We start from the raw sequence: 22,500 nt of genomic DNA on the forward strand, positions 1-22,500 counted from the left end.
AGAAGAATCGAAAAATAGAATGATCACATTTATTTTTATTAATAAAACTATTTTTATATAACTATTTTTTTTTTGGTCCGTTTCTCCTTTGCATGTTACAAAAGAGCTGTGCATGCATGAACAAGGAAACTGCATACAAACAAGCCCACTAACACACACACACACACACATGCATGCATGCTAAGACACACCAACCCCCACACACACACACATAAGCACGCACACACGCACACACACACACACACAAACCGAGAGCACTGCTATAATCCTCATGGATATAAACAGGAATCCAATTCAATAATGCCATCACTAATTAATTACATTCTTCCTCAGGAGTATATCTAACTTTGAAACTTGGGACACAGAAATCAATTATCCCTTTACATATTAGTATATGTAGCTTCTCTTCACCCCGACCTTTTTATTATTGAGTGTGTCAACCCACGTGCACTGTCAGAGTTGAGCATAAGTTTCAGTGGGTGTCAAGATGCATGACAACACAAAGACATGCACGCACGCCATCACAAGCATACGCACGCTTCTCGACAGTAGTGACAGAATTGGAACTATGTGAATGCTGCAACCCCCACCCACCATCTTGTCTTCCTCTTGGTGCTGCAGAAGTAGCGTACCAAATGTCTGTTGATAACCCGAATGGAATAAAAACAAATAAATACCACGAAGAAGTGAAACCGTTGTTGATAATAGAACACGCACTGATCACCGTTGAGGTTTGCAATAATAAGTAAGGACGCATGCTACCACCATATTATGCTTTTGCTATGATTATCTCTGGAATGTGGCTTAGATTCTATCGTATCCTGGTTTCCTTTCCGTGGTTAAGTACCAGTTTCATATTTTTTAAGGTTATTTTTGTTAATGTATCTTATGTTTCTACACTCAATTGAAATTAATATGGTGTGTCATTTTGTTAAAGCCCGGATAATCACCCCCGAGACCAGTGCCATCAAATCCCCAAGAAAGCCACAATGACATGTCATTTCACTAGTGGTGCCCACAGACAACCATTGCTCTAGGGGGAAGAGAGTAAAAGGCACAATAATGCCAAGTACCAATGGCACACACGCACACACACACAGCACACATCATTTCTCATGTTACATTCACAGTGACACACCCATTCCCTAGCACACACTCTAGCATTGCGTAGGCAGACAGTAAAATACAATACAACATGGTGTTTTATATCAGGACCAATGGCGTCCCCTTTTGTTTCCTCGATCAGCAACGCTTTAGGAATAAATAAGTGCCCGTCAGGCTGGGGAAAAGGCCAGGTGATCGATGAGGTGCGTGCTCATAATTTCTGTTGAAAAAATGACCCCGAGCTGCTCTTCACTTGGGAGTCTACCACTTCATAATCCGCCTTCCAAAACAAGATAAACTGCACAAGTCTAAGACGAGCCACAGTGAAGAATGGCACGAATTAGACAATGGTGTGCGTGGGTGTGGCTTTGTTTCGCTTCTTTGTGAGTTTCAACGCAGTCCTTAAAAGGGGACACTCTCTTTGGTGTATGTTTCAGCAAACCCTGGATTAGGTTGTGCTTCAACTTGACGTTGTGTGTTCCATGGTTGAGTTTAACCTCATGTATGGCCAAATGTCCCATGTTAAATTGAAACACTTTCTAACAAACCGGGTTGCTATATGCTGGTGTGGGGGTGTTTCCATTTCCTAATGGCACATTAGTCTCAGTTGAAGCTGCTGGAGGTTAGTCATCGTATCCAGCACTATTTGGCCGCCGTGCAGGACCTGACAGATACGCGCTAAACCACTTAGCGCTGTTCCTTAGCTATTAGCCTCCCTGATAGTAACATCCAGCCAGCAGGAACTCTATTAATCGTCTCCGCTGAAATACAATTACCTTCAAGGTGACACACTTCTGAAGATAATTGTTTGGTAAACGGATTAGTCAAGGAATAATAATTTACATGTGATAGAAAAAGCAGTTACACCTATGGTTTTTTAAAGTCTGATTCTAGTGTATAGGCCTATAATCGACCACTGGTTGTTGTGTATCTATACCAATTAGTCATAGCGTATCACTAACGCTAACCATTTGTTCTAGTGTAGCGCTAACCACTATCTAGTATTAGTTACCACTGTTACTACCATCTTATCATTAGCTGATGGTTGTAGCTTAATGCTAACCCCTGGTTCCATCTTTAAGGCTTCAAATAATACCTTTATCTTGATTGACATTTTCTTTTCTCCCCTGCTCACACCTGCACAGTGATAATGATATGCCTTGCATGCAGTCTCAACAGGACCAAGCAACACACCACGTCCAAGGAACCATTATAGCCAACCCTGTTAGCTGGCAAGTCAACTATCTTTAAAGCACCTGTTTCAACATCTTAAGCTGTGAGAGAGTGAAATTATTTATTTTCTACCAAAAGACAAGAAGTCTTGGTGAGAATAGATGTCAACCTCACAATGTGAAATCAGCTGACATTATTTCCAGCACCGTCTTTCATTCAATAGGAAAAACAAAACAGGTCCACACCAGGGGCCAGATGAATAAATGGAGCTGCACAAAGACATTCAGTGTGACATGGAGAGCCTGTGAGTGAAAGGCAGCGAGAGATGGTGCATGTAAAAATACATCACGATAAGGCACTTCGGAGTAGACAGACAATGGGAATAACAGACAGGTCGCTGATATGCCTGTCCAAACGTTGCCGTGTGATGCCCAGGGTTTGGCATGGCACTATCCGCCTCACTCTGCATTACATTCATTACATCATTCACCATTCATTCACATTGCCCACATTCCTCAATTTCCATGTTATAAATGCACAAACACTCTTCAAGATTCTGAATGAGCAATCCGGCTAATTATGGTTTGGTCAATTATTGGAGTTCACAGGGTGTGGATTCTAAGTTCGCTCACGAGTGCACAATCTTGGGACAATTGGTAGAAACAGAAAAACCCATAGTGCTGTGCTATGCACTGTTTGAACATCTCGAAAAATCTCAGCGCAAACAGTTTTCCAACTTTCTCACCCAGCATCCATTGGGGCAGAATATACTTGTCTTAACTTGGTGTACTGTTTGAGAGTGCATTTGTGTGTCTGTCGGTCTGTGCATGAGTCAATGATTGATTGTGTGTGTGTGTGTGTGTTTGTCTGTGTGTGTGTGTGTGTGTGTCTGTGTGTCTGTGTGTGTGTGTGTGTGTGTGTGTGGGTGTGGGTGTGGGTGTGTGCGTGTGCGTGTGCGTGTGCGTGTGCGTGTGTGTGTGTGTGTGTGTGTGTGTGTGTGTTTGCATGTGTTCTTGCATCTACATCTAAAGGGTCAGTCTTGTGTGTGTAGATGACATTGGCCTGGGCTGGGCTTATCTGTAGGCCCCTGGGTAGGAGACTGGCAATGGTTTCAGCTGGGGCCCGTCTCTGTCTCATCAGAGGTGTCAGACTATCAGTCCTGCCCCTGGCTGACCGCCCCTCATCCCTGTCCTATGCATGTGTTTGTGTGTGTATGTGTGTGTGTATGTGTGTATGTGTGTGTGTATTTGTGTGTGTGTGTGTGTGTTTGTTCACATCTTCCTTCCTATTGCAACTCATTCCAGGTGGAGGTGGGCGAGGTGGTGATGATGTCTAATGTCACACAACATTAGACTGGCATGCATTGCCACACACACACACACGCACGCACGCACACACACACACAAACACACACACACACACACACACACACACACACAGACACAGACACATATGCTATATGCAATCTTTCACTTCTACTTTCATTCCCTTTCTTATCCCCTTATCACCTCACCCTCATCCCTCCGTCCTTCCCAAAACGATCTCATTCTTTTTACTTGTATCTCTTTTTTGCTTTCCCTTTTCGTTGCGGCTCCTGTCTCTGTGTCTCCCCTCCTGATCCCAGCCACCCACCCAACCGTCCGCCTCCGGGCGCCCACCTGGGGGAGGGCGAGCTGCACGGACGATTGCCCGTCGATAGATTTCTGTCACCGCGCCTCTCTGCCCTGGGAGCCTTTCAATGGAGATAAATGATTTGGGTATGAGAGGGGAGGGTGGGAAGAAGGGAAAGAACATAAACCTCTCTTCTGCTGTCTCCTGCTCCCTTGTCTTTCTCTCCTTCTCCCTCTTTGTGTGTGTCTCTTGCTTTAAAGTCTTCAACACCTTCCCCCGGACAACGCACAACCTCAACCACACACACCTTCTGCGTTCTTTTGGGGACAGTTTTCTTTCCCTTTGATTTGCTCCACACTCCTCCCTCACCCTCTCTCTCCTTCTCTCTCTCTTTCGTTATCTATACCTCTATCAAACTCTCATGCTCTCTCACTCTCAAAATAATTTGGATTGCCGTGAGGCCTTTCCGATGTCTTCCCGTTGTCATTGTGCTTCGGGAAGATTTGTAAACCAGGACTCCCTCTAAAGAACCATAATGACTTTAACACAATCAATTGGCATTTGTCTTCTTTATTGTTTATCAATAAATAATGTTATCTTAAATATGTATTAACCATGACATTAGGAAGCACTGTTTGGAAAAAAAGCCTCCTCATCAATCTGTGTGATGCCTCATCGTTGCTTTAAACCACGATATAAAAACTGTTGTGCTGTGATTAAGGTCCTCAATAGCACTGTGGCTTTCCTAGCTGGTAACGAGGGCTCAGACTATCAAACCTCCCTTCCAAATTGACGTCACGTTTTTTAAACAAATGCAACACAATCAATTATGAGCACAGAGGGTAGACATGGGTGCCGTTTCTCGTTGAAAATCAGATAAATGTTACTGCAAATGTGATCAATTGCATAGTTAGCCGTATAGATATCTGCAGTGTTACTCATGGACGCTGCTAATGGCCCGCTCCATGTGTTTTACTTGATAAATGCCAGCCATCAGTCATCTGGTTGATTATGTGTTCCAGAAAGTGAGTCACACAAACGCATGCGCACACACATTCTCTGGCTCTGTCTTATTGCTCTGTGATCAACTACCAGAACAACCAACAGCGCTCACAAGAAGGCAAAAGAAACAAGCAAATCTACTCTAATCAACACCGATGCAGGCGTTCTCAGGATTGGTTCAGCAAGTGTTGACCAGAACCTTTCAGCTGACCCTTCTTGTCCGGGCCGAGGTTATGAACCCCCTCCAGATCCCGTAGCACTCAGCAGAGCACTCCACTAGCATAACCACCAGATAACAGCATAAGAAGACATCAGAGCACAAAGCTCTCAGTCCACAGAATCAGGCCAGTGGCAGGATGGCTCCACACTTGAAAGAATTTCCACATACTGGCACACATATAATAATACAATACCAGTAGATTTGTCATATAAGATTACCCCTCCGATTGAATATTGCCTCCCTGTATAGCTGGATTTTTGTGGCGATAGGGAGGGATAGAGTGAGAGTGAGAGAAGAGAGAGATAGGGGGAGTTTGAGTTTTTCTTCCACTTCCCACCAATCTATGGTTCCATAGAGACCTGCTACGGGAAGAGGAAGGAAATAGAAACTGAAAAATTGTTTCCACAATATGCCAGTTAAGGCAGCCATTGTTAAAAAATAATTTGCCTTGCTCCACTGTTGAACTGCTGGAGGATGGGAGCATTCAGAACAGAACCACATCATTAAAAATGTAGTTGTCAAGCTGAGTAGAAAAGTAATAATAATAATACTTTTTCAGCAAGGCCAAAACTACTATTGAGGACTCAGAAGAGGTCATGCCATCCATCGTGTTTCTCCAAATTGTATCCTGGATGAACAGTTCCAATCAAAAGGAAGGAGTATATGAGTGTCTAACCCCCAGCTCACAAGGTCAAAGCCCTATTGACCTCAACATCATTATGTTTTTTGAATGGCCTTTCCAGGCCACATGCTTTGAACTATAGCAGACGACAAATTAATACGCAAGGTTGAAAATGTTCTTGTAGGCGTCTGCTCTGAGGTAGTAGAGGTGATTGAAGCCTAAGCGTTTCATATGTTAAGCAGTGTGAAGCCTCCACCATCAAACAGCCCTCTGCCACCCAAAGCCACCCTCTCTCCCTTTCCCTCTCCCTCTCTCTCTCTCTCTCTCTCTCTCTCTCTCTCTCCCTCTTCCTCGCTCTCTCTCTCTCTCCCTCTCTCCCTCTTCCTCTCTCTCTCCCTCTCTCTCTCCCTCTTCCTCTCTCTCTCTGTCTCTCCCTCTCCCTCTCCCTCTTCCTCTCTCTCTCTCTCTCTCTCTCTCTCCCTCTCCCTCTCCCTTTCCCTCTTCCTATCTCTCTCTCTCTCTCCCTCTTCCCCTCTCTCTCTCTCTCTCTCTCCCCCTCCCTCTTCCTCTCTCTCTCTCTCCCTCTCTCTCTCTGTCTCTCTTCCTTCTCCTCGTCTCTATTCCCACTTGCCTTGTTGTAATGCCATGTTGCAGCGCAATTAGGATGATGTTCTTTTATGTCCTCACTCTCTATGCGTTTGTTTGGAGGTGTTTCATCTACCTGTCAGTCCGTCTCAAAAACTGAAAACTGTTTATTCTACCATTATTTTATTATACATTGCTGAACACAAATATCTCTTGAATCTTTGCCAAGTTTGAATGCCCAGCAAAGACAGAAGAAAGTTCTGGACTGTTGTTACACATGAAAAGAAGGCACACCAATTACCACTGACACTAGCCATAGCGGTACTTGGTCTTCACTGGGCTAGATGGGCTCCTAATGGACACCATAACAGTGCCTAAATAAGCACAGTGTGGTAGCAAGCTTCCAGGAAGAGTTATCCGTCCTGTAGTACTTTGTCGATCTGTGTGATAATTATTGGGTATTATTCGAAAGAGAGCAGAATGAAAAAGCCTGTTTCTACCCTGCTTACCCTTAACTTTTCTTTCATGACATGCATCTCAAATTAAAACAAAGGTTTTCCCTTTGTAAGCGTCTGCTAAACAGCTAATAATTTTTTCTTTACACTTGCATTTGACCAATCCCAGGTCATCTGCAGCATGGCTCCTTTCCACAGGCCTTTAGGTTTGGTTGGTACCTCGGCTGTGGTGGTTCTAGGCTGTTAAGGGGCTGGGGCTGGGGTCAATAATTCTTTCTTTCTGAGTTCCCCTAAGACCTGGTAAAGCACCATTTAATGTCTAACTTATTAAATCAAACTTACTACCACAGGCATATGGTGCACAATTAAGCAAAGAACATTGCATTTTTTTTCTCGGATTTTCTGAAATAAACAACAAATGTTTGAAAATACTCTCTCAGACAGGCATCTAAAACTTGATTGGGAACCTTGGGCATATTGATATCTCATCTGGTTTGTATTTTCTATTGCTATAAGGATTGTAACTATTATAGAAAATATGATTAATTCCTAATTGCAAAGAGCTTTGATTAGGCATTATAAGTGTATTTATCATCATCTGCAGAAAAATATTCACAAATAATTATTTAGAACTCAACATTTCGGGATGCCACAGGGGAGCCATGTTTCTTATTCCCCCCCCCCCCCCCCCAGACTGGCCAGAGCAGGAGCTCAGATCTTCCTTACGGTACGGTTCGGTTGGCAGCAAAGTAAAGCAAAAACAAAGCTGAAATCCCGGGCCGGGCTGTGGAGGAGATGCAGAATAATTCGCACGGATGGGAGACTTGTGAGCTGCCAGCTTCCAACTCCACAGAGCCATGGAGCTGAAGGGCTTTCTGGTGACACCTGCTTTGCACTGATGAGTAATCAAGCCAGCTCACTTCATGATCGGAAAAATGTATTCCGTGCTGACTGCACTGCGGCCCAGGCCCTCGGTCTGCAGACATGACATTGCTCTTAACCAGACTGCATCATTCTCATCATCCTCATCATCATCATCATCATCGTCATCATCGTCATCATCGTCATCTTCGTCATCATCAACATCGTCATCATCGTCATCATCGTCATCATCATCCTCATCATATCATCTTATCAGCCCAACATTCCACCTGTCTTTCAGTTCGAAAAAGAAATATGCCATGGTATCCATCTGGTTTTTCAAGTGACTTGTTGCGGAAGTTTAAACATTTTTTTCCTAATTTCTTTGAAAGCAACATTTTTATCTTTCATTCATCCCCTATTCTGCTGACTTTATTATTGGACAACACGGCTGTCGTGCATTTCCCGATCGCTTATTCAGCAACACCATATTCACAAATACATTTTCAAATGGTCCACCCGGTTGCAGCACATCATTCACATCCCCTATGCGTTATGAGGAAGCAGTAAAGTATCTGTGTGGTTTGAATCTATTTCCAGCTCCCTTTGGCTATGATTAGATTGGGTTGCAGCTTTTTAACAAGTCATCAGAGGTTGTCCTCCAGTTCTGGGCTTCTCCCCCCGAGGGTTTACTCTGTGATCAATAGTCGTGGAAACAAAGGTGTCTTCTCCCTCTCCTTCCTGTGCAGTAGTCAACTCTAGATTTGCAAGGGCAGTCAAACACACACACACACACACACACACACACACACACACACACACACACACACACACACACACAAACACTGTGAAAGGGCACGGACAGTGATGGCTTGCCGCACACTGTATCTCTGTGTCTTTCACATAACAAACATTGCAGAACATTGCCATTTGGTTATGACAAGGCGGGTCCCTCTCGCATTCCTACCGTCAAATACTTGGTTTTCCGGTTACTTTACGCACTGCGTTCGGATGGGTGCCTTTCAAAATATCCATTCATTCATCCACTGTCTACTTATACATTCACTTTGAATCCACCCGTGAATCCATGCATCCATCCGTTTATAAATCCCACCTGGGACCTATGCAAATATATTTGATGGGCTGCCGGCCATATATTTACCATGTTCTTCACAATGTTCTTCATGACATCAAGAACATTGTCTCTTGAACTAGCCACATTCGTCGCTGGCTCCTCCAACGTGTCCAGCGGAAACGTCAAACTATAGGCACAAAGAACCGAGCAACATGGCCATAATCTGCTAACAACATGCCTGCTATGGGTGGCTCCAATGGGCCATTGTTTCCCTGCTATCTCTCCCATCCCTCTGTCACCTCCTCTCGTACCTTTGACTCCCTATACCTCATCAGCTCTGGAGGAGACATTTCCACAGATGTGATTCGGATTACACACCCAATCTTTAATTGGCTGTTCTAGTCGGCCAGTTGATATGAATCGGGAACAGAGTTTAATCTGATTATTGTCCCCTACATTGTCAGTCTAGTGGGGTTTTGAATGTCAGATTGAACTGATGTACCCAATAGTACATTTTCATTTATTGTCCTCCTTCATTGTCATTTGATGGAATATTTGATCCTCTAACTCTGGTTTTTGTTGGATCACTGATTGGCGACTGTCGACTCTTAGGGCAGAGTTTCAATGTAGCCTAATTTTTGCATTGCAGCACTAGCGCAGGTCACTTGCAAAGAGTACTCACACAGGACCTGTTGCGGGTGACGGATCGCCTTGAAAGGTCAACTTATCAATTCCTGTGCTACTCATGTTTAGTAAATTACCAAGCCATTATAGTAGCCATAGTAGGTTGAGCTTTTTGGTAACTTGTGCCTTTGTTCAAGCATTGAAATTGATGCTTTAATAACAGCAAATGTTGGTGGGAACAGACTGTGTGAAAGATATTGCACCGCTGGGGCATCCACAACCAGTACCACTAGTTACTGCAACAACATAAACGCACGCATGACAAAGACCTGCTGTCTTCCTCAGCAGATGAAGAATCAAGATAGTTTAGCTTACAGACAAACAGCTGTGCCATCAACTGTACTGTTTTTATCATACCCTGTTTTTCATATTCAACTGAAGTTGCCACCTGTCTTGGAAACTTCACAGGCCGTATCACTCTGACAACTTTTCTCCATCTCGCAGCCATACAGACGTTTGGGCCGGTCGCAAACCAGAGGAGTGATGGAACGTCACGACACAATAAATAAAAACACACACCGGAAGATTTGATTTTAGGTGTTGTTCTGTCTTTATTATAATGGGTGGCGACGGACTGTGCTAAGTGGACCACCATCTTTCTTTAGCACAGTTGGGAATTCTACTGCGTTGATGTCGGACTGGGATTCCTTGCGGGCCGTTGTGAGCACCCTCATGCCCTCCCTCTCTCTCCCTCCTTCTCTCTCTCTCTCTCTCTCTCTCTCTCTCTCTCTCTCTCTCACTCTCTTTCTCTTTCTCTCTCTCCATCCCCTCCATAACTCACTGGCCTCAGCACCACCCCCCATCTCCTCCAAATCTATGTTTCACTTCCCTGCCTCTCTATCTCTCCAATTCTACCCTTAACAGTAAGATAATGGATAGGCCTGAGTGACTTCTACCTGACTGCATCTCAGCCCCCCACCCCGCTCCATCCTTATCTCCCCATCCTCCCATAGCCGTATCTCTCTCTCTCTGTCTCTCTGGTTGATGTGTGTTTATTTCCCTGTTTCGGGGCGCCACACTGGAACAAACGGAGAGGGATGTGTGTCGGGGTGGAAGGTGAGGCAGCCTATCAGTCTCTATCTATCCTGCCCTCCCCTCAGAGGTGCTGGGAGTGTCGACGGTGCATTAACTGTGTCCGTCCTCGTTGTCAGCGTAGCCATGGTGATTGATGAAACACAGCGATAAGGGGGGCGTGCCCTGAGGAAGCACATAATGACATCTGTCTGCTGTCCCCAGTCACCTCGGCACAAATCCTTCCCCATTTCGTCCCTAGATCAACGTCGACACACCTACTTTTCAAAAAGACTGCTATGACAACCTCTTATGGACTTTGGGATGTGGCCAAAAAATTAGCATATAAATGCTCAATGTTTTTCAGAAAAGTAAGCCACACAGAATAGCTTCATGCTAATCTGATTTAATGAATAATTCTTAGTTAATGCAAAGAGGATCATGGAGGAAGTGCTACGGCACCGATCTGCTGCATGGTGGAGTTACATCATGGCTCCTATTTGAGGGCAAACTGTATAGTTCACATTACTCCTCCTTTGACAGCAACCCCTTCTGCTAAGTTAGGTCAATGCACACTCCACATGTCCTATGTCTTTGATGCAGCAAGAGTTACCAAATGCACCTTCCTTACTGGGACAGCGTGAGTGGTTGTAGAGGCTGAGCTGTCTGGCTTAGCAGCCAACCCCCTATCTTAACATGTTCTGTGCGAAGCAGTTCTTCTCAGTGGACTGAATCCTTCGAATCAGTTTGTTCAAAAGATTTGTTCAAAAGTTTCGTTCAGCGTATACGCCATGGTAGCAAACTGTGAAAAAAGGGAAAGTCTCAGTGCAGCTCGCTCACCAGTGAACCGACACACCGCGGAACGGTCTCAGTTCAGCTCGCTCACCAGTGAACCGACACACCGTGGAACGGTCTCAGTTCAGCTCGCTCACCAGTGAACCGACACACCGCGGAACGGTCTCAGTTCAGCTCGCTCACCAGTGAACCGACACACCGTGGAACGGTCTCAGTTCAGCTCGCTCACCAGTGAACCGACACACCGCGGAACGGTCTCAGTTCAGCTCGCTCACCAGTGAACCGACACACCGTGGAACGGTCTCAGTTCAGCTCGCTCACCAGTGAACCGACACACCGCGGAACGGTCTCAGTTCAGCTCGCTCACCAGTGAACTGAAACACGGTGGAACGGCCTCAGTGCAGCTCGCACACCAGTGAACTGCAAACCTTCGTCAATCAAGGATAAGCCAGAGAGCAGAGAATTTAGTTGGATGATGATACTGTATGTAATCTGAAAGCTGAAACAAAGTGCTAACCTATTTTGTACAGCACAGATATTCTTCTCGACACTTAATTATTGAATAAATATTTGGTACTACTTCATACGTCGAGACACGAACACATGGGAGGAAGGGAGAGGGTTGGGCTGCAGCCACTCAGGGACTGTCTTACATTCATGGCTCACTCACACACACACACACACACACACACACACACACACACACACACACACACATACACACACACACACACACGCACGCACGCACGCACACACACGCACACACTCACTATGTCAGTGTGATGGTGTGGGTGACTGATGGCTGGTTTAAGCTGACTCCCCTGGCCGAGTCTTTTTTGGGGCTCTGGGGCTGGGTGAGTTTGCACACCTGTTGCACATTGACTACTCAATGTGCAACAGGTTAAACCAGCAGGATGGCACACACACATGCTAAAGTAAAGACACTTGAATATAGCTAATAATTGCAATTCATCGTTTGGATCAACTTAATATTTCTTTCTATCCCATGGGAAATATTGCTAGTCCAGTAATCGGTCCTTGGTAAACACTGATAGAGGAGCCATACCCTGGAGGATTCATGCGGATGCCAACACTTCAGCATTCCCCCATGGTCCATGGCAGAGGCCCTTATCACTGGGCCACGACCCTGCTCATAATTACTGCAAAATATGCTCTCTAGGGTATGGGAAGTATTGCTTTTTGCTAAATCCTTAGAACATTTTCACAGCAGATGATTATTTAAGACTTTGAAATGACTCGTGGTTTCATCATGGCATAGCAGCCTCAAGCGAGCTCACTAAACACACCAGTTATGGGGATTGGATTCTCACCACATCCATGCAGACATTGAGACAATCAACGATAATCATTATACGGCAGATGATTGAAATATCTTCATTGCGGATGCCTCAAGTACTGAAGTGATAAAGGGCAAAATTCTTAATGTATCTATCTAATTGGCTTACTGCTTATTATCGTGTTTGTACGATGGAACAAATGTATCCCATCCTTACGAGTTACTGTGTTTGTATGACAACAGCAACAATTACATGTATAATACACTTGTGTGTTGTTTGTAGCTATTCAATCATTCGTATTAGATACATTTGGGCTATGCTAAACATCAGTTTTAGCATAACTTATATACTATGGTCCAATAGGTCCAATGTAGGAGATCATCTTTTGCATTCGGAGAGCCTCATTTGTTACCGGGTAGTTATTTTACGTTGCTTCTCAGGACTTTGACCCCCAGGACATCATCCTAAAAGTAGACATACGGATTGAGGGCGCGATGTCAGATAGAGGGGGTGGCAATGAAATTGCCTTGCTTGGTCCTGAAAGGCCCACAGAAAGAGAGTGGTTGGATCAATACAGAGCTGTGATACCGGCGTGTTAAATCCCCTCCTGGACCTTGCTTGCTCACCCATATCTGATTCCATGTCTTTCCCTTTCCTTTCTCTTTCTCGCCTGCTCTCTCTACTGTAGACAACGTTTAGCCGCCGTTGTGTGTTCTGCTTAGGAAGATCTGCTCACAGTACAAAGTGGTCCAAGCCATGAAAAGGCAAGGGAGGGGGGTTTGTTGGTAGAGGGCCGACACAGAAGGATTTGGACTGAGGACACCCGTCATCCTTTTGTGTTGCATGGATTTAGGGAAAGGATTTACATCCAAGTTGTGCATCTTCTCCCCATACATTAGGTCAGTATTTACATTTACTAAGTAAATGACACAAAATATATACCCCAAACAAATTGTTTATTTATTATTTATGAATAATTTCCAGTTAATTCAAATGTATTATCTTTCAATAAAGTCATTAGTGTTGTGCTGCATCAGGAAATAACAACTGATAAATACTGGACCGTTGAAGATCAGACCATGCATTTCCTATTTCTTGAGGAATGGGGGAAGATGGGTTACTGACTTTGCAAGCTTGAGCTGATTCATAATTTAGCTGCCCTGGCAGAAAGCAAATGCAGTTTGAGCCAGGACCTAGGAACGGACAGCAAAGATGTCCCGCAGGGTCTAATGCTGGGATCAGTCTTATAGAGCAACCAGGGTCTAATGCTGGGATCAGTCTTATAGAGCAACCAGGGTCTGATGCTGGGATCGGTCTTATAGAGAGTCTAGGTTTAGGATGTAAGGAAGGAGTCAAGCCAATTTGTATCCTTAAAATATATTTATGATATCTTTCATTTGAAGCCCAAAGTGAACTGCTTAAATGCAAATATGTGTAAACACATATGTTGCTTCAACTGAAGCAGCTATAGAATGGAGAAACAGTAGTGAAGACATTGTTTGACTGAGAGAATAGACATGGTGGAACGGTCTTAGTTCAGCTCTCTCACTAGTGAACTGAAACATGGTGGAACGGTCTCTGTTCAGCTCGCTCACTAATGAACTGAAACATGGTGGAACGGTCTCTGTTCAGCTCTCTCACTAATGAACTGACACATGGTGGAACAGTCTCTGTTCAGCTCTCTCACTAATGAACTGAAACATGGGAACGGTCTCTGTTCAGCTCGCTCACTAGTGAACTGAAACACGGTGGAACGGTCTCTGTTCAGCTCGCTCACTAGTGAACTGAAAGACGGTGGGACGGTCTCAGTTCAGTTCGCTCACTAGGGAACTGTGACATGGTGGAACGGTCTCAGTTCAGCTCGCTCACTAGTGAACTGAAACACGGTGGAGCGGTCTCAGTTCAGCTCGCTCACTCAATTCCTCAGTCGCTATTTTGTGCCAATGTCTACTTTAATGAAGTAAGATAGACAGATGTAGAAGAAAATGTAGGGTTCAACATACAAGAAATGAACCAGCTGCCCAGTGGAAGAAAAGTGTCTGAAACCTTTTAACTGGCCCTGACCTGAGTGGAACACATGATGTTTTTGTCGCTCTAGTGCTTTGCACCTTTGGCAGACAACAAACACTTCGATTTTATAATGAAAATCATAATTTTTTTATGACATTTCTCACACTTTTAAGGGCTGGACCGATTGGGAGAGTGTAGGTTCCCTGTGCTGACGTGTCTGTGTGTCAGAAAACACTTCAGGCAGTTTAATGCCGCTTCAGAGATTCTCACCTCTCTAATCTGTTGATGAGAGTGTTATGGTCGATTGTAGCAAAGGTTGAACTAAGGTCTGAACGCAGCGAGATAAAGCTGTCACAGGCAGCCGCAGCAAACAGGAGGTCATAATAGACTTGAAACGTGTTAGCGTCAGTTCTGTGAAAAAAAAGCCAAATTGGAATATCTACTGCAAGAGTGTTAGTGTTTGACTGTGAGTGCACGTATATGTGTATGCATGCGAGTGTGTGTGTGACCGTGCCTGCGTGCCTTCGTATATGTGTTGACTCTATTGGCACCCAAGATTCAAACCTTAAATTGTTTTAATTAAACTACATTTTGCAATGTACTCATCATTACTCCCTCCAAAATAAAATCGATAATGGATTATCCGAAGAGACTTCTGTTCTTTTAATATTGAGTGACATAACTGCCCATCTCACTGACATATTGAGGCACAACAAGGCCAAGGAATATCTTCTCGGAAATCACAACCAGATGTCTGTTAGCGACAGCAAAAGCAGCAGCATTACCGCATACTGCTAGTCCATGACTACCCAAGCTGAACTCCCGCAACCATGGTTTCCACAAACGTTGACCTATATATTTAATGATTACTTTTCATTTTGATGCTTAAGTACATTCTACCCCGATCAATACTTTTTCTATTCAAGTTAATTGTATTTTAGCTACTTCATGACATTTACTGAATTTCTTAGGGATGACTTAAGTCATTTTCAGCTAAGATTACTCAAGTAGGTCTTTATACTGCTTTATAAACTGCTGCATGCAAGCATGACCGTCACTATAGTCATCCGTTTACATTTCAAACTGTCTGGATGACAATTTGAAAAAAGTTGTAAAACTCGTTCCATTTGTATATTTCTGTTTTATATTCATGGGGATAACAGTGGGCGTATTTACCAGGGCATGACGATATCTCCAGCAGTTTTCTTTGGATCCGTGCACAGATCCAAAAGTCAGCAGAGCCACAGGCGTGTCAGAGAACAGCAGCTCCAACATTGACTGCAGGAGGCTGCAGATTCTTGCGTTTCTTCCAGAGAGCTCATCTCAGAGCAGAGCGTGTGTGTTTGTGTGTGTGTGTGTGTGTGTGTGTGTGTGTGTGTGTGTGTGTGTGTGTGCGCGTGTTTGTGTGTGTGTGTGTGTGTGTGTGTCTGATAGCGAGCCTTGTTTTTTATATTTTATATACTTTGGTGTGCACGTGCATTTGGGTGTGGGTCTATGAGAGGGAGACAGAGAGAAAGAGAAAGAGAGGGATGGAGAGAAAAGTACTGAGAGAATGCGTGTAATGGATCGAGAGTATGTGCAAACACATGTGCTCTTGAAAGGTGCGCCACGTAGCAGCTGTCAGTTCCCTCCAGTGGTACTTTTGACTCAGCAGGAAAACTACCTCGGATGTAAATTCCTCACCCCTTCATGGTTTAACATATGTTACCCTTCCACCCCTGCAGTCGTACCCAGCACTGAGCTGCCTGCTGGGACTCACACAAAGAGAGGCAGGCAAAGACTTCAGCAGACACACAGACAGACGGACAGACGGGCAGAGGAATAGGCTGAGGCATGTATGCAGTCATGCATGAAGGCACGGACGGACAGAGAGACAGGCAAGCAGGGAAGCAGGGAGACAGAAACACAGAAAAGCAGACAGACAAGAGGAACCGAAAAAAAGGGAGGCAGACAGACAGATGTAGCTATAGCGTTAGATCAGCATGGACAAACACAGCATTGCACCTCCAGCTGTGGTGGCGTAGCCCCCTCTGCGCCGCTGTGCTACCATAGCTTGAACGCCAGAGAAACGGCCCAGCGGCCATAGCCCTCCCATTACAAGCGGCCAATAAGGGAGACCTGTTTCATTTGTCCACAGACAGCCACCGTGATTTCCTTCTGCAAATTTCTTCTGCGCCTTTTTGTGTCCCCCCCCCCCCCTTCCCCCCTCGATTTGCTTGGATGCAGATAGTGGAGTATTGGATAGGGATTTGGAACAGGGATTTCATAATGTCCTGCCATTATCTACGAGCTTAGCGGTAATCAATCGAAGCATTGGCTCTGGAATCTATGCCTCTAATCCAGACCGCTGTCTGCCCAGCCGGTGTCACATAGTCAATTCATCATGTTGAGTAAGTGCATGGCAAACTGTGGACTGTGTGAGGACCCTGACTGACTGGGATTAGAGATATGAATGGCCAGAGAATTATGCTGAAGCCCGAGATAAAGACAGAGACAGAGAGTGAGAGAGGTTTGATTCACTTGGTGCCACAAGTTTGTGGTGAAAAGAGGTTTTAAAGGTGGTTTGAAAATTAGGGAATGGAACCGTCAAGAAATAATTGCCTGACATTGTAATCGTATTCCTGCCTACTTTACCAGGGGATAATGATTATCGCCGCTGTCACTGTGATCATCATCATCATTATCATCATCATCTTCCTCCACATCATTAGGATAAGTCTAAGTCACAGCCGAGCGGTAACTGATGAAGATAAAGAACGTATCTAGAGGAGGTAGAATGAGGCAGGGAAACAACAAAGTATTGTTTGGCTGATTTAGTGCCATGTCTGAGTTTAAAATGTAGTTGAACAGAATACAGAGATTGCAGACAGATATCATGTTGCTAGCTAAAAGATAGTTGTGATGGCATGGAGAGCCACTACAATGTCCTGTGTAAGAAGAGAAAGAGAGTGATGACTAACAGTGAACAACATTGAGGATGTACATCATGGTAAACATCAATCTGCTGGCGTGTGCCTGGGCCCCCAGGTCAGTGGTTTGTATAAATATATATTTTTTTAATATGCTCCTGTTTGCCCCTCAAGGTTGTCTATGTTGTTTGTTTTCTTTTCTCCCTTTTAGAGGCACTTCCCCTAATAGACATTGTTCCTTGAAAGCCAAAATTTCCCCTTTTCTTTTTTATTGGGGCCTGAACTCGGATTTAGTAAGCATAAAAGTGGTTGGTAAAGATCTTGCCACCTGTTGAAAACCTTCCTTCACTTGTGATCAGTGTTGGGCAAGTTACTCCAAAAGAGTAATGCATTATTTATTACTTGTTACTGTCATTTCAAAGTAATTAGTTACATTTCAATATTACTGTCTTTGAATTGTAAGGCATTAAACTTCTTTTACATTACTTTTGCATTACTTTCATCAAAATAACAGGAAATATGGATTTGGTGTTCTCAACAGATCTTGTGTTCAATGCAGCTCATTACACAGCAGGAGGCAATGTGGTATGGCAGGCTTAAGGCTTAAGGCTAACAAAAGTACAATACAATGGTCGCAGTTATGGCTCATGGTGCAATACATTTTATAATAGAAATACTGTTACTTTAAGTATCCATATTGAAATCAATAGAGCCTACTAGAGTCTACTATGATAGATTGTAAAAAAACAAAACATTTATCCCCTTTCTGGTTTGTCTAGGATGAAATAGAGTGGTTGACACCGAAATTTTGACTATTAGTCCTGTCTCGGGTATTTGGCTCATTTGGAATGGCCCCTGCCTGCTTCACAATGGCTGGTTATGGGTATTCACAAAACTTTCCTTAGAACAACCCTAAACGTTCATTTTCAGAAATGTGCAACTCACCGGCAAGCGGAAAGGCGGGCTGGTTGTTTTCGCTCCGTTCTAGTCCTACTGTTGATACAGAGAACTGAGCGAAAAGACTACAACCAGCTCCCCTGGACTCTGCTGCTGCCGTGATCTTCTCCTCTAGCAGAGGAAGGAACATTTGCACAGATTTTCTCCTCTGCGAATCTCGCGGTGTTGGCGAATATGTATAAAAACAACACACAAGTTAATTTCGGGTTTAAAATGCATTGTAACGCGCGTTACTGAGAATTGTAACGAGTAAAATATTACCATATTTTTTGTGTAATGCCTTACATTACTGTGTTACAGCAAAAAGTAATGCATTACAGTAATGCATTACTTTTGTAATGCGTTACCCCCAATACTACTTGTGATTGATTGTGTCACATAATCTAAGAAATTGAGCTACTGGTGGAAAAAAAGACGCTTGGATGTTTTCCAAGTTCCCCATTGACTATTATTCATTTTAGGCGTATATTTTACAGCAAATGATGCACTTATAAAGAGGTTTCAGGAAGCTACATTTAGATAGAATAGAAGCCCAAACTGAGGATAGCAGTTATTTCAATACCATATAATTGCGATAGAGTATTGAGCAGAGGAAACACACAGGCAGATTGCCCTTTTTCAGTTTCTATTTTTTTTTTCTAACAGAGTTTCTGCTCGGTGACTTTGCATATTCCAATAGAGTCTAATTAAAGAAAAACAGGAAAATGTACTTGGAGCCCTGGTCATTTTGACCTGTGTCAGGCAGACATTTTGTCCCAAAACCTGCGTGAGCAGAGTGTAATTACATCTCACCATGCTGAGTTGGAAGAAGAAAAGTTATCTACATCAATGGAGGGCTAAACGACATGACCTACTTACACACCACCTGGTTCTTACATCCAACTTCAGAATGATTAATTTGATGATGATTTTATTTTTAAATCATCTATACATGCAAAGGGAAAGGGGGGGGGGGGGGAGTCAGTGGGAACACATTGGAACCCTTGACGGTGTCTTAAAAACATGACAAGCAACTTCAGTTTCCATCTGGTGAAATGATGTTCTCACGATGTGAGAGTTTCTGGGATGAATGGACTTGTGGATTATGGCAATCGATTTTGAAGTGGGATTGAATTGCCCATCAATATCGCAGTAGACGCTCTGTAATAATATGTTGTAAGTAACAAGTATGTTGTAGAATCAATATCTATAGAAGCTGTAATTTGTAAGAAACACCACAGCCGTCCGTCAGCTGTGAGTGAAATGGGGCTCTGTGAGAATATTGGTTTCAAATTGGCTGCGTCTGCCTCTGTATGATATATCTACACATTTCTGACCACTAATGCAAATGATAATGTGCATTTCTTCCATGATTGGTTCAGGAAACTATCTTGTGTGTCATCCATCACAGGTACAGGACAGCAAAACATACCGATGGCAGATAAACAAAGGGAGGGGGGAGGGAAGTGAGAGAGAGGGGTGTTTTTTGGGTGTTTTGTCTCCAAACCTTGACCTCTTCTGCTCTTTTCTATGCTCTCTTATCTCTCATATCTTACTTACAGCAGCTTTAATCCAAAAGTTTACTTTAGACCCAATACAAGAGCTCTCTCTCTTTTATTCCTTGTGCTCTCTTTCTCTCAAACTACCACTCACTCTACTTCACTGCTTATTGTCTTACCAAGTGTGTCTTCTATATATCTCTCCTGACATTATCTTATCCATCTTTATTTGCTTCCTCAATCTTACCCCCCCCTTCTTTTTCTCTCACAAATATTTTATCCTGTTATTTATCACTTTACCCTCCTAATTCGTCTCCCCTTCGACTCATCCCATGACTAACTAGAGGCTTCTTTCTTCTCTCTCTCTCTCTCTCTCTCTCTCTCTCTCTCTCTCTCTCTCTCTCTCCTCTCTCTCTCTCTCTCTCTCTCTCTCTCTCTCTCTCTCTCTCTCTCTCTCTCTCTCTCTCTCTCTCTCTCTCATCATGTACCGTGCTCTATCTATCTCCGTCTCTTTGACTTCCAACCGCCCCCTCCATCCCCAACAGGGCATGGATGTCTTAATAAATGTCCCTTCTTTTTGTCCTTCTATCAAGGAATAGACCTGCTGTCCAAATACCAAGATTCCTATAATCTTCCTACTCGATTGCACACCCTGTGTTTAGTGTGAAGGACACAGACAGTGGGAAAAAGACAGTAGCCAACCATCTGAAACACTGTGTGGACCGCCCCCCCGAACGACACACGCACGCGCACACACGCACACATGCACACACGCACTCTAATAGACTAACACACCATACTGCACAAACTAACATAAATACCACAACAACAGCAAAAACATCTGCACCTTCACAAACAAAAGAATAGATACAGACACAAACATACGCATGGACATACCTGCACAGGTAAACACACACACACACACTCGCACCCGCACACACGCACATATGATTTAAATTGGTTTACAAATGCATCTGTCAATATGGGCAGGTGTAAACATTTTGTCAAAATGCCTCAAACACACACCCACAGTCAGAAATCTATATATCTTTAAGTGGATTTCATAAAAAAGGTTGCATAATAAACTTCTGGAAGTGGCTTATCAGCATCTCTGCACCTTTGCCCTCATAGTGAATGCAAAAATAATCTATGAATATGGAGATTGAAAACGCCTCCATGCCCTCAAAGTGCCAGCTAAAGGTATGATTGACAAACATGAAGTGTTTATGAGGGTAGTCCAATCAACAGAACCCTTTGTTGAAGAGGGTCTGCTTTGTATATTGAGCATATCCATCCAATTACTTTTCATCTGTCAACAAAACTACCAAGTAAGCATATGGCAGGATCTGCTGACGCAGGTTATCAGTTATATTGCACAATATTGTGATATTAAATTATTGGGGGAGGTTTGAATCCACTGTGGAGGATTATTGGGAAATGTTTTTAAACCCAAGGTTTTCTGCATATCTCGTTGTCAGAATAGCCGATAGAATAGCGCTGAACCCTGGGGCTGACACCTGGAAACCCCTGGAACCCTGGAAATCATCTGTCAGACCAACAATTTTGCACTTGTGATGTTAGATGGTATGTTGGACTTTTGGGAAGGGAAATTACCTGTTTTTGCCCTCTTGTAATACCTTTCATTGGCACTTTGGATCATTTCCAATTCATTAAAATGTTTGGATACACAGTTTGCAATTTCCAGAGCGCATCAATGATCGGCCCATCTCCTCTTCGTTTTGTTTGGGAAAACGAAGTTGATGTTGCAGTCTGCAAACTTTAACCAACAGGCGTTTGTGCCGGCCTTATATCAGGAGATGGCTGGGCCCACTGGCCCCTTTTTATATAATGACAACTATTCCTAGGGAGCAGTGTGCGATGTTTGCTCGTGCACACCTGACTGCAGGCGATAGTAGCTGAGGAGGTAGAGCGGGTTGGTTGGTAAGCCTAAGGTTGCTAGTTCGAGGGGGTGTGTCGAGGTGTCCCTGAGCAAGACACCTCACCCTAACTGCTCCAGGCGAGCTGGATGTCACCCTGCATGGTCGACACCACCGCCGATCTGTGAATGTGTGCATGAACAGGGGAATATAAGGCTATATTGTAATGCGCTTTGAGTGGCCACTGATGAGAAAAATGCGCATGACTGTTGTTTATTTGTGCCCATATATATGACAGAGAAATAGCACGCGTGTGGCATCAAACTAGCAAACAAGAATGTTGTTGTGTGGTGTGCTTTGTGGTAGTTGACAAGCCTAATGGTCCTCACAGCCATGTTGTCTGAAAGTTATCCAACAGCACATCTCCAGTATAAAGAACACAAGTCCTGGCTGTATGAAGGTCTCCTGGATTCTGGTGCTTCAATGTGTGGTGTGTACGGGGGGGGGGGGGGGGGCGGCTCTCTATAAATAGGCATCTCTTGAGTACCTCTCTGTGTTCTTCTCGCACCTTATCTTTCACTCCTTCATATTTCACAAGTTATTTTCACCCCCCACACAAACAAACGCACAAACGCACGCACACACACACACTCTCACACACACACACACACACAAACATACACACACATACACACAAACACATAAACACACACGCACACAAACATGCACATACAAAAGAACACAGACACATACACACACACACACACACACAC

At 43.9% G+C, this 22,500-nt stretch overlaps 1 protein-coding gene across 1 annotated transcript in view; it reads right to left on the bottom strand.

Annotated features, from left to right (window-relative positions):
• Window positions 1-22,500, bottom strand: part of kctd16b (potassium channel tetramerization domain containing 16b) — a gene marked incomplete at both ends in the record, with an annotated part of 59,556 nt that overhangs the window by 1,278 nt on the left and 35,778 nt on the right. The gene's annotated exons all lie outside the window — the stretch shown is intronic.

The sequence above is a fragment of the Pollachius pollachius genome (genome assembly GCF_949987615.1).
Source record: "Pollachius pollachius genome assembly, chromosome: 6".
NCBI lineage: Eukaryota > Metazoa > Chordata > Actinopteri > Gadiformes > Gadidae > Pollachius > Pollachius pollachius.